The sequence below is a fragment of the Phacochoerus africanus genome, chromosome 10, assembly GCF_016906955.1.
Source record: "Phacochoerus africanus isolate WHEZ1 chromosome 10, ROS_Pafr_v1, whole genome shotgun sequence".
Classification (NCBI taxonomy): Eukaryota; Metazoa; Chordata; class Mammalia; order Artiodactyla; family Suidae; genus Phacochoerus; species Phacochoerus africanus.
Window position 1 is genome coordinate 27,682,097 of NC_062553.1, and position 13,374 is coordinate 27,695,470.

A 13,374-nucleotide genomic window follows, 5' to 3' on the forward strand; every position below is an offset into this window, starting at 1 on the left:
ATTACGGATTTTTCCTTTATGCCTAGAGAAATTCCTTCAATTGTTGTTGTAAAGCCGGGGGACTGTTTCCATTTTGACTGCTTCACACTGATTGCTGTGTTTTCCTATAATATTCTTAAGTTCTTCCTCTCTCCTGGCTGATCTCCTCATTGGTGGGGGCATTTCCCAGGATGCAGGAGCTTTTCTTCTGTCCAGCTCCATCCTAGGGGTACAGGTCATCCTCTGCTTCCTTTCCCATTTTGATTTCTTTTTCTTTCTTTATTTTTTCCTACCCAGTTTCTTGAGATTTTCTTGCTCTATCAGGATATGGTCTTTTGCCAGTGTTCAGCAAATTTTCTTTGCAAATCATTTCACATGTAGATGCATTCTTGATGTATTTGTAGGAGAATGTGAGCTGTATGTCCTACTACTCTGCCATCTTCTCTCTTATCTCCTATTCTCTTTAGATTTAATGACTGGGGAGTTAGTTTTGGATTCCTTTTTCCTTTTCTGTGTATATCTATTACAGATTTTTGGTTTGAACTTACTGTGAGTTTATATATAGCAATTTATATATACACATGATTGTTTTATGTTACTGATCTCTTAATTTTTTTTTAATTAAGTTCTCAGCCTCTTTCTCTCTTCTCTCCTTCTTTGGTATAATGTGGATATCAATGCACCTGATGTATTCTAAGAGGCTTTTTAAACTGTCCTCATTTCTTTTCATTCTTTTTCATTTTTCTGTCCAGCATCACTGATTTCCACTACTGTCTTCCAATTTGCCAATCCAGTCTCTGCATTATTTAGTCTAGTGTTTATTCCTTCTAGTGTGTTCTTCCTTTCAAGTATTCTTCAACATTGTATGTTAATTCTCTATATTTTCGAACACTTTGTTAAAACTTCTAATTTCTTGCTCTGTGCATCCATTCTTCTCCCTTGTTCTTTTGTCACATTATAGTACTACACTGAAATCTCGCTCAGGTAGATGGCCTAATTTCCACTTTGCTTAGTTCTTCTTTTGGAGTTTTATCTTCTCCATTTGAAAAGTTTCCTCTGTTGCCTCATTGTTCCTAACTTCATTTTATATATCTTGTGTGTTGGCTGTCTTTGTTTTTATATATCTCATAGGTTTGTTGCATTTTGCAACCTTGGAGAATGGCCTTTTATGTTAAGTCCTATGCATCCCAGCAGCATACTCCACTCTCATCACCAGAGGTATATGCTCTGTGGTTTCCCTCTATGAGTTTTGTGCGGATCTTTCTGTTGTGGCAGATTGACTATATGTGTAGCCTGGTAGAATTGGGTGGCCTTTGGGTCTCTTTGGTTTCCAGTTCCTTCCTTGTGTGGAGGCTGCTGACTACTGGTCTGTGTAACTGGGTCACAAGGCCACTGACTGTGGAACCCCATGGACCCTGGACCTAGTGCTGCCTTTATGGTGAGCAAAGTCAGGGTCTAGGAAACCCTGTGCTGTTGTTCATCCACTGGTGGGTGAAGGTCGATCCAGGGACTAATGCCAGCCTACTGGTGCAGAGCCTGGTCTCAGGTTCTGGTTGTAGGTCCAGGGATCCCAGAGCTGTGTTGTATCACTGGTGGATGGGACTGCTTCCTTACACAATTGGCTATGTTGCACAGGGCTTCTTGAAACTCTTGCTGAACTGATGGTGGGGCTAGGACTCAGCCAGTTCTAGGGTAATATCTGGGCCTATTTGGGAGTGGGTCAGATCTCCCAGCTGAGGGCTTTGGTTTGGTTGTGGCTGGTGTCTATCCACTGATGGGTGAGGTGGACCTAAGGTTAGAGAAGTCTTGTTGGTGGGTGGGCTGGGTCTGCAGAATGTGGAGCTGTGGTTACCATATTTTTGAAGGAGATTTTTTAAGGTATATGGAATTCCTAGGTGGCAGGTATCTTCTAGCACACTAATAATTGTGTTACATTTCCTATTAGGTTTTGCCTTCTATGGTGAGAGGCCACTTTCATCCTCTTGTTGTTAATTTAGATTTAGTATTATTTTAACACTCTGATAGAGTTCCTTATTGAATTTTCCATTGTTTTACTGTAATGTAATTATATGAACTTATCTTTGTAATTACCTTACTTAAATAGCTTATTGACTATGTCGATTGACATCTCATGTCAGTTTTGAAAAATTCTTGGTCATTATCACTTCTAACATTGCTTCTTCCTTGTTTTCTGTCTCCTCTGCTGGATATAAAGTTCCTTGTATGTTAGACCTTTACACAGTGTCCCACATTTCTGGTTTTTTTTTTTCTATGTCTTCGAGTTTTTCTCTGTGTTCAGTTTAGATATAGCTTCCTTTTTATTACTCTATCTTACAATTAATTTATCTTCTTTGATACACTTCTGTTATTCTGGTAAACTCATTTGTTTTTTTTTTGTTTTTTTTGTTTTGTTTTGTTTTTTTTGTTTTTTTGTCTTTTGCTATTTCTTGGGGTGCTCCTGCGGCATATGGAGGTTCCCAGGCTAGGGGTCTAATCGGAGCTGCAGCCACCGGCCTACGCCACAGCCACAGCAACTCGGGATCCGAGCCGCGTCTGCAACCTACACCACAGCTCACGGCAACACCGGATCCTTAACCCACTGAGCAAGGGCAGGGACCAAACCCGCAACCTCATGGTTCCTAGTCGGATTCGTTAACCACTGCGCCACGACGGGAACTCCTGTTTTTAAGTTCAGTTATTATACTTTTCACCTCCCAAAATTCCATTTGATTGTTATAGATTCCAAGGCTATGGCATAATTAGCATTTTCTTTATTTTTTATTTCCTATATGTTTTTAAAATTTTACTGTAGTTGCTTTAGAATATTTTGATAATTTCTGCTCTACAACAAAATGATTCAGTTATACATATACACACATCCATTCTTTTTCAGATTCTTTTTCCATATGGATTACCACAGAATATTAGGTATAGTCCCTGTGCTATACATCAGGTCCCCATTGACTAGTCATTCCATATACCATAGTGGGCACATGACAATCCCAATTCCTGAGTCCATCCCTCGCCACCACACCTGCCCTCTTTGGTAACAAAAAGTTGTTTTCAAAGTCTGTGATTCTGTTTCTGTCTGCAAATAAGTTATTTTCTATCCTTTTTAAGATTCCACGTATGTGTTTTCATATCATATTTGTCTTTTACTAACTATCTTCACTTAGGATGATAGTCTTTAGTTCCATCCATGTTGCTGCAAATGGCATTATTTCACTCTTTTTTATGGCTGAGTAATATTCCCTTGTATATATGTACCACATCTTCTTTGTCCATTCCTCTTTGTCCATTCCTCAATTGATATTTACTTTGCTTCCATATTTTGGCTATTGTAAATATTGTTGCAATGAACATTGGGGTGCATATATCTTTTTTTTTCTTTTAAAGCTCAAAATTTATTAAACATTTTCTATCAGATTCCAAAGCAAGTCGGCTTAGTCATTTGTTAAAGATTAATTTACAAATGGTACATCAAAACAGTTTTATTTTTGAAAATTTTATTGGAATATTGTTGACTCACAAAGTTCTGTTAGGAGTTCCCACTGGGACTCAGTAGGTTAAGAACCAGACATAATGTCCATGAGGATGCAAGTTTGATCACTGGCATCTCTCAGTGAGTTAAGGATGAGGCATTGCCACATGCTTCAGTGTAGGTCACAGATGTGGTTCTGATCTTATGTTGTTGTGGCTATGGCGTGGGTCTGCAGCAGCAGCTCTGAATAGACCCCTAACCCTAGAACTTGTATATGCCACAGGTGCAGCCTTAAAAAGAAAAAAAAAAGTTGTTATAATCTTAGGTAAACAGCAAAGTAAATCAGTTATATGTATAAATCTATCCCATTCTTTTTGAATAATGGTTTTCTCTTGATACATGCCCAGGAGTGAATGGGATTAATGGATCATATGGTAGTATTATTTTTCATTTTTTGAGGAACCTCCATGATGTTTTCCATAGTGGTTGCATCAATTTACATTCCCACCAAGAGTAAAGAGAGTTCTCTTTTTTTCCATATCCTCCCCAACACTTCCTATTTGTAGACTTTTTATGGAAAGCCATTCTGGTAGTGTAAGGTGGTTCCTCATGGTAGTTTTGACTTGTATTTTTCTAATAGTTAGCTATGTGGGGGGGGGGTGGCCATCTTTAGGTCTTCTTTTGAAAAATGTCTATTTAGATTTGCCTATTTTAAAATCTTTTCTTATATTGAGCCAATGATTTTTTGTATATTTTGGAAAGTATTTCCCTGTCAGCTACTTCATTTGCAAAGATTTTCTCCCATTCTGTGGATTGTCTTTTTGTTTTTTTTTATGGTTTCCTTTAATATGCAAAAATTTTAATTATGTCCCATTTAATTAGGTCCCATTTGTTTATTTTTGTTTTCATTTTCATTATTCTAGGAGGTGGATGGATGAGAAGACACTGTTGCATTTTATGTCAGAGAGTGTTTGGCCTTTGTTTTACTCTTAAGAGTTTTCTAGTATCTGGTCTTATATTTAAGTCTTTGATTAATTTTGAGTTTATTTTTTGTGTGAGGTGTTACAGAGTGTTCTGTCTTCATTAGAGTAGCTTTGTTATAGTGTCTGAAGTCTGGGAAATGTATGCTTCCTGCTCCCCGCCCGCCCCCCACCCCCAGCCTGCTGCAGGATTGCTTTGACCAGTCTATGTATTAGTATTTCCCTATAAATTTTGGATTATTTGTTTTAATTCTGTGAAAAATGTCACGGGTAATTTGATAGGGATCACATTAAATCTATAGATTGCTTTGAGTAGTATGGCCATTTTAACAATATTAATTTTTCCAATCTAGAAGCATGGGATATCTTCCCATTTCTTTGAATCCTCTTTAATTTCCTTGATTAATGTTTCAAAGTTCTCAGTGTATGTCTTTCACCTCCTTGGTCAGTTTTATTTATTCCTAGGTATTTAATTTTGGGGGGGTGCAGTTTTAAAGGATATTGTGGGGTTTTTTTTTATTCCTTTTCTAATATCCCACTGTTTTTATACAGAAATGCAATGGATTTCCTAATGTTAACCTTGTATCCTGTTCCTTTGCTGAATTCATTAATCAGTTGAAGTAGTTTTCCTGTGGAGTCCTAAGGGTTTTCTCTACATAGTATCATGTCATCTGCATAGAATGATGATTTTACCTCTTCTCTTCCAATTTGGATACTTTTTATTCCTTTTGTGTGTCTGATTGCTGTGTCTAGGGCTTCCAATACTATGTTGAATAAAAGTGGTGAGAGTGGGCATCCTTGTCTTGTTCCAGAATTTAGCAGGAAGACTTTCAGCTTTTCTCCATTGAGTATTATATTGACTGTGTTTATCAGAAACAGTTTTTATTTTGTTGAGCTATATTACCACTATATCCACTTTGGTAAGAGTTTTTATCATGAGTGGATGTTGGATTTTGTCATGTGCTTTTTCAGCATCTATTGAGATGATCATGTGATTTTTTTTTTTTTTGCTTTTCTTTCATTAATGTGGTATATGACATTTACTGATGTGCATATGTTGAACCATATTTGTGAACTTGGTGTGAATCTGCCTTGGTCATGGCATATGATCTTTTTTATGTATTGCTGGATTCAGTTGGCTAAAAATTTGTTGATAATTTTTACATCTATATTCATCAAAGATACTGGCCTATAATTTTCTTTTTTTGGTAGCATCTTTGTCTGGTTCTGGTATTAGAGTGATGGTGGTTTCATAGAATGACTTTGGGAGTGTTCTTCTCTAGTCCTTTGGAAAAGTTTAAGAAGGACAGGTATAATTTCTCATTGGTTGTTTGGTAGAATTCACCTGTGAAGCCTTCTGGTCCTGGACTTGTTTGTAGGGAGTTCTTTTAATTATTATTTCGTGTTCAGTTTCATTTCTAGTGATCAGTCTTTTCAAATTGTCTACTTCTTCTTGATTCAGTTTTGTTGTACTATATATTTCTAGAAAGTTATCCATTTCTTGTATATTGTCAAATTTGTTGCTATATAACTATTCATAATATTCTCTTATGGTTTTTTTTTTGTATTTCTGCAGTATTGGTGGAGATATTTTTTTTCTTCATTTCTTACTTTGTTTATTTGGATTCTCTCTCTCTTCTTGGTGAGTATGGCCAGAAATCTGTCAATTTTGTTTACCCTTGAAAGATCCAGCTTTTGGTTTGATTGATTTTTTTCTGTTGTATTTTGAATCACTATTTTATTGATTTCCTCTCTGATCTTTATGATTTCCTTGCTTCTTCTGACTTTAGGTTTTGTTTGTTCTTTTTTTTTTTCTAATTATTTTAGGTGGTAGATTAGGTTGTTGATTTTTCTCTTCTTTTTTTTTTTTTTTTTTTTTTTTTGAGGAAGGCCTGTATCACTATGAACTTCCCTCTAAAAACTTCTTTTCCAGCATCCCATAGATTTTGTGGTTGTGTTTTCATTGTCATTTATCTCAAGGTATTTTTTCAGTTTCCTTTTTGATTTCCTCATTGACCCATTGGTTTTTCAGTAGCGTGTTTTTTAGTCTTCATGTAGTCAGTTTTTTCTCACTTTTTTACTTTGTGGTTGATTCTAGTTTCATGCCATTTTGGTCAGAGAAGATGATTGAAATTATTTCTATAATCTTAAATTTGTTGCAGTTAGTTTTCTGCTGTTATGTGGTCAATCCTAGAGAATGTTCCTTGTGCACTTGAAAAGAATATATTCTGTTTTTTGTTTGTTTTTTGTTTGTTTTTTGGATGTTACATCCTGAATATATCAATTAAGTCTAACTGTTCAATTGTCATTTAGGATCTCTGTTGTGCCTTATTGATTTTCTGTTAAGAGGATCTATCCATTGATGTGAGTAAGGTGTTACAGTCTCCTACTATTATTGTATTCCCATCAACATCTACTTTTATGTCTGTTAGTTTTCGTTGAATGTCTTTGGATACTCCTATATTAGGGGCAGATGTATTTACATGTTCAATATCCTCTTCTTGAATTGATTCTTTTATCATTAAAGAGCATCCTTCTTTACCTTTTTTATGTCCTTTGTTTTATTTTATTTTATTTTATTTTATTTTTGTCTTTTTGTCTTTTGTTGTTGTAGTTGTTGTTGCTATTTCTTGGGCCGCTCCCGTGGCATATGGAGGTTCCCAGGCTAGGGGTCGAATCGGAGCTGCAGCCACCGGCCTACGCCACAGCCACAGCAACTCGGGATCCGAGCCGCGTCTGCAACCTACACCACAGCTCACGGCAACGCCGGATCCTTAACCCACTGAGCAAGGGCAGGGACCGAACCCGCAACCTCATGGTTCCTAGTCGGATTCGTAAACCACTGTGCCACGACGGGAACTCCGTCCTTTGTTTTAAAGTCTGTTTTGTCTAAGTATTGCAGCTCCTGCTTTCCTGTCATTTCCATTCACATGAAATGTCTTTTTCCATCCATCGTTTCCAATTTATATGTATACTTTGCCCTAAGGTCATCTCTTGTAGGCAGCATATTGTAGGCTCTTGTTTTCTTAGGCAATCTGCCTCTCTATGTCTTTTGATTGGAGTGTTCAGTCCGTTGAAATTTAAGGTAATTATTGATAAATATGTATTTATTGTCATTTTCAACCTTGTTTTCTGATTGAGTCTGTTTCTCTTTTGTTCCTTTCTTTTTTGTGTGTGTGTCTTTTTGCCATTTCTTGGGCCACTCCTGTGGCATATGGAGGTTCCCAGGCTAGGGGTCTAATTGGAGCTGTAGCCTCCGGCCTACGCCAGAGCCACAGCAACACGAGATCCGAGCCGCGTCTGCAACCTACACCACAGCTCATAGCAACGCCGGATGGTTAACCCACTGAGCAAGGGCAGGGACCAAACCCACAACCTCATGGTTCCTAGTCGGATTCGTTAACCACTGCGCCACGATGGGAACTCCTCTTTTGTTCCTTTCTTTTTCTTTCTTTCTTTTTTTTTCTTTTTGTGATTGGATGATTTCCTTTTATACTTGTGTATCTTTTTGGTTTTTGTGAATGTATTGTTTGGATTTAATTTGTGGTTTCCCTGTTTTTCAAGTATGTTAACCCCTTCTTATATCCTGTAGGCATTTGCCAGTGGTGAGAACATACAGGAAAGTGGGGTAGGCAGGCTGCTCCTGATTGCAGGGCTCTGGGCAGTGGCAGTGACCCTCAGGGAGGTGGGGATTCTCCCCAGAGCCCTTGGCAGAAGCAATGGCAGGGTGTGTGCTTTCCCAGGGAAGAGAAGGCAATGAGTGGTGTTCAGTTGCAGTTGATGACTCCAGACAGGACTGGGGCCACAGGCAGTACCTGTTTACAGGACCTTTAGTGGTGGCAAGAGTGCCCACCTCAGGAGTCTGAGATGGCTGTGATTTGCCCCCCACCTCCCATTTCCCATAGCCTACACAAAAGGTGCCCTGCCACCAGAGAGCCCACTTGTGTGCAGGAAAATATGTTCTTATAGTGATCCCAACATCATCATCTCTCCCTCCCCAACAATGTCACTCTGCTTCTCTGTAGGCCCACACCTCTTCCTATGCTCCCTCAGCTTTGGCTCATCACTCTCCAGTCCTTGGGCTCCCTAGCCCTCTCATGCTGTCTCTTACAGCCTATCCTAGTCCGTTCCCCAGAACTGACTTCAGCAGGCAGTCCAAGTCTTAGGGCCCAACCCCAACCTGATTGTCTCAGGCTTTGGTGTCCTGGGCAGTGTTACTGATGATCTGTACAGCTCTCTTTTTCCCTCCTCTGAAAGGCTGCTACGCTTTTCTCCAAGGTTCTGCCCCTCTCCCCACCATCCTGGCTGATCTCCCTGTCACTTAGGTAGCCTGACAGGGTACAAATTCCTTTCTTCTTTTAAAGCTGCCTCTCAGGACTGCTAATGCGTTCCTGATTCTTCTTCTTTTTTTTTTTTCCCTTCTCTCTCTTATCTTTCTCTTTTTTTTTCCCCCTTCTGTTCAACCCAGTGATGTGGAGGGTTTCTTGCCCTTTTGGGAGGTCTTAGGTCTTCTGCCAGCATTCAGTATATATTCTTTGTGACTCATTCTACATATATATATATTTTTTAATGTGTTGGTGGGAGAAGATGAGCAACAGGTCTTATTCCCCTGCCATCTTGATCCCACCTGTTGATGACTGTCTTTAATTTTGTGTTTTGATTTCCTTTTCATATTTGTATATCTATTTTTTGTTTGTGGTTACCATTAGGGTTTTGATATAGGAGTCTCTCTCTCTCTCTCTCTCTCTCTCTCTCTATATATATATATATATATATATATATATATATATATATACACATATATATATATATATATACACACAAACTTGTTTAGAGTTTTTGGTCTCTTAATTGCAAATCCATTTGCAGTATCCTGCACTTGCACCCTCCTCTTCTCATGACAACTGTCTTTGATATCATGTTTGTGTGTGGATTATTTCCTATACTTACTATATGTTTGCTTTTAGTGGTAAGCTTTTCATTTGTAATTTTCTTGTTTCTCACTGTACCCTTTTCTTTTCCTCATAGAGAAGTCCCTTTAGTATTTGTTGTAAAGCTGCTTTGGAGGTGCTGAATTCTCTTATCTTTTTCTTATCTATAAAGCTTTTGCTTTCTTCTTCAAATCTGAATGAGAGCCTTGCTTGGTAGAGTATTCTCTTTTTTAATCTTTTTTTTTTTCTTTCGTGGCTGTGCCCAAGACATTGAGAAGTTTTTGGAGTTCCAGTTGTGGCACAGTGGTTAACGAATCTGACTAGGAACCATGAGGTTGCAGGTTCGATCCCTGGACTTGCTCAGTGGGTTAAGGACCTGGAGTTGCCATGAGCAGTGGTGTAGGTTGCAGACACGGCTCGGATCCTGCGTTGTTGTGGCTCTGGCATAGACCGGTGGCTATGGCTTCAATTAGACCCCTAGCCTGGAACCTTCATATGCCGTGGGAGTGGCCCTAGAAAAGGCAAAAATACAAAAAAAATTAAAAAAAAAAAGTTGTTAGGCCAGGGATCAAACCCCAGCCACAGCAGTGACACCAGATCCTTAAACTCTAGGCCACCAGGGAACTCCCATTTAAGAGTGTTCTTGATTATAGATTTTTTTTTCTTTCATCACTTTAAGTTTAGGGTGCCCCTCCCTCTTGGCCTGCAGTGTTTCTGCTGAAAAACCATCTAATAACCTTTTCAGGGTTCCTCGTATGTTATTTGTTGCTTTTCTCTAGTCACTTTCAATATTTTCTCTTTGTCTTAATTTTGGTAAGTTTGATTAATATGTATCTTGGTATATTCCTCATGTTTTTTTTCTATATGGTATTTTTTGGGCTTCTTGCATTTGATTGATTCCTTTTCCAAGGTAGGGAAATTTTCAGTTACCATATCTTCAGATATTTTCTCAAGCCCTTTCCCTCTCTTCTCCTTCTAGCAACCCTACAATGTAAATGTTGGTGAGTTTAAAGTTGTCCAGAGTTCTCTTAGACTCCCCTCCCCTCTTTTTTTCTTGATTCTCTTCCACAGCAGTGATTTTCACCAGTCTTCCATCTCACTTATTTGTTCTTTGGCCTAATGTATTCTGCTATTGGTTCCTTCTAGTGTATTTTTTATTTAGGTTATTGTGTTTTTCCTCTCTGCCTGTTTAATCTTTAAATCTTCTATTCTTTGTTCAATGTTTCTTATAATTTACTGATTTTTGCCTCCAGTTTTCCAGTTTTTTTTTTTTTTCCTTCAAGATTGTGGATCATCTTTACTATCATTACTGTAAAGTCTTTTTCATGGCAGTTGCTTATTTCAAATTCACTTAGCTGTTCTTCTGGGGTTTTTTCTTTTCTTTCATATGGCTCATATTTCTCTTCATTTTGTATGCTTTTTGTGTGGTCTCCTTTTTGAAGGATACAGGATTATAGCCTCTCTTCAGGTGTCTGCCCCCTTGTGGGTGAAGTTTATACAGGAGCTTGCAGTAGGCTTCCTGATGGGATGGGCTTGTGCCTGTCCACTGGTAGGTGGAGCTGAGTCTTGTCCCTCTGATGGAAGGGGCTTTGTCTCTGGGTGTGATTAGAGGTAGCTGTGTACCTGGGAGGACTTCAGGCAGTCTATCTGCTTATGAGTGGGGCTGTGTTCCAACCCTGTATTGCTTGACCTGGGGCTTCTCAGCCCTGTGTGGTGCCAGATTTTTCCAAAATATCAGCCTCCAGGGGAGCTCAAACTTATGATTATTCACTGGTACCTCTTCCTCCAATGTCCTGCCTCCATGGCAAGCCGCAACTACCCCCTGCTTTCCTAGGATACCTGCCATGATCTGCAGGTAGGCCTGACTAAAAGAGTCCCCACTTTCCTCTGGGACCCAGGGCATGTGATACCCTGTGTGAATCCTCTAAAAGTGGAGTCTCTGTTTCCCCTAGTTCTGTAATGCTCCTGCACTCAAGTCCCACTGGCCTTCAGCACAAATTCTCTGGGGGAACCTCCTTCCTATGCCAGACCTCCAGGCTGCAGAACCAGATGTGGGGTTCAAAATTCCACTTCTGTGGAACATCCTCTGCAATATGGTTATCTCTACTCTATAGGTTGCCCACCCTAGGTATAGGATTGCTTATAACACAAAACTGCCCTTCTGACCATCTTAATGTGGCTTTGTCTTTGGGTGTAGGATAACTTTTTTGATAGCTTCCAGTCTATTTTGCTGATTGTTCAGCAGTTAGTTGTAATTTTGGTGGTTTCATGAGAGGAGGTGAGGTGGAGTCCTCCTCTGCCGTCTTGTCCCTGTCCCACATTTTTCCTGTATTTTGTGGTAACATTAGTCATATATGTTATTGAATCCCTGTTTATTAATTCCAACATCTTGATCATTCGTGGACCTCTCTATGTTTTCTAGTATTTTTTCTTTTTTTTTTTTTTGTCATAGGTTCTATCTCTTGAATTTTTTTTCCAATGCCAGACAGTGGGGAAAAATTTTTGAGTCTCTAGACAATATTTTCTTAAGAGAGGGTTCATCTTTTCGTGTTTTAGTAGAGAGGAGGCCAATCAACTTGACCCAGTCATGGACTGAGCTGAATTGAGGCTGTGAAGCAATTTTGATGATAATCTGTCAAGACTCCAGTGCACACCACATGGGTCTTCAAGGCTTCCAACTGAGAACCTGTGTGTTCACAAGGCACCATTTCTATGGCAATAAACTAATTTGAATCCTTATCTTCTTAGTACCATGAGCCTATTAAAAAAAACCTCTGCTCTTAAAGACTTTCTGCTGAGCTTATTAGCCTACTGCCCTATGTGGAATCAAAATTCAGGAAATGTCTTAAAAGGAAAACTAGCTATAGTCAGTTTTTCATTCTTCCCTTCTCTGAGTTACCATCGTCCCTTGAGGCTTTAATTTAGCCCCTTTTTCCAACATAGGGGTACACAACTCTGCAGATTTATCTGTCTGCAAAAACATCTCTCAATTTGATCAAAGACCAAGATTATATTTTTAACTTTTCCTGTGTTCAGATTCTCTGAACACCCCCAGAAAAAAACAGCTGTACAGTATTAGCTCACATCTCTAATGTTCCTACTTTCTCAAAATCTTGCCACTTTTATTCCTATTCATTTCAGCAATAGCCTTTGCACAGATTTTTTTTTTTAAATCCATGGTCCCTAGCTCTTCATGGGATCATTGCTTTTCAAGATACTTTATTACCATGACTTCTTTTATTTGACATATTTTTCAGCAGTGACTATAGTCTACAGTAGAGGTACCATTGTAGATACGGAGAATATAGTGGTGAACCTAAGAGTCTGCACTGGCTGAATTATATTCTAATGCAAGTAATTAGACCATTAAAACATATATTAATAAATATGTAAACTATCAAATGTGAGTCCTATTATGTTAAAAAAAAACATAAAGGGGAGAGAAGGTGATGCAACTGTTTTATATGGGCTGTTCAGAGGAGGTACATCTGGTAAAAAGATATTTGATGATGCTTTAGATATGGTATATTTGAGATGACAGTTGGACACACAAATGGACTTGTAAATTACACAGTCTGGAACTCAATGAGTAAGTCCAGACTGATTTTAAACAGATGGGATAGCCAGAAGATGTTCTATATTTAAAGCTATGAGATTAGATGAATTCTTCTAGGACTTAGACAATATAGATATCTGTATCCAGTAGATGGTCTGAGAAGATGAATGAAGGAGGAAAGATAACAGTGTCCTGTAAACCAATCTTAGAATGTATCCCAGAAAGAAGGGGTGATCAACTGTATAAGATGCTACAAATGGTGATAGATCAAGTATGATGACTGAAAATTAACCATTTAAATGGTCAGTGAGGTTGTTCTGACCTTGCAAGGAGCAATTATGATAGAGAAGTGAGAAAGTTTGAATGAAGTGTCTTCAAAGAGAGAATTAGAGGGAATAAAAGAAGTCAGGAAGACAAATTTTACCAAGAGTTTTGCTACCAATAGAA

At 38.6% G+C, this 13,374-nt stretch overlaps 1 long non-coding RNA gene across 1 annotated transcript in view; it reads left to right on the forward strand.

The window, feature by feature from the left end:
- The window catches only part of LOC125137997 (uncharacterized), an 85,902-nt gene that overhangs the window by 50,648 nt on the left and 21,880 nt on the right, over positions 1 to 13,374 (forward strand). The window lies entirely within an intron of this gene.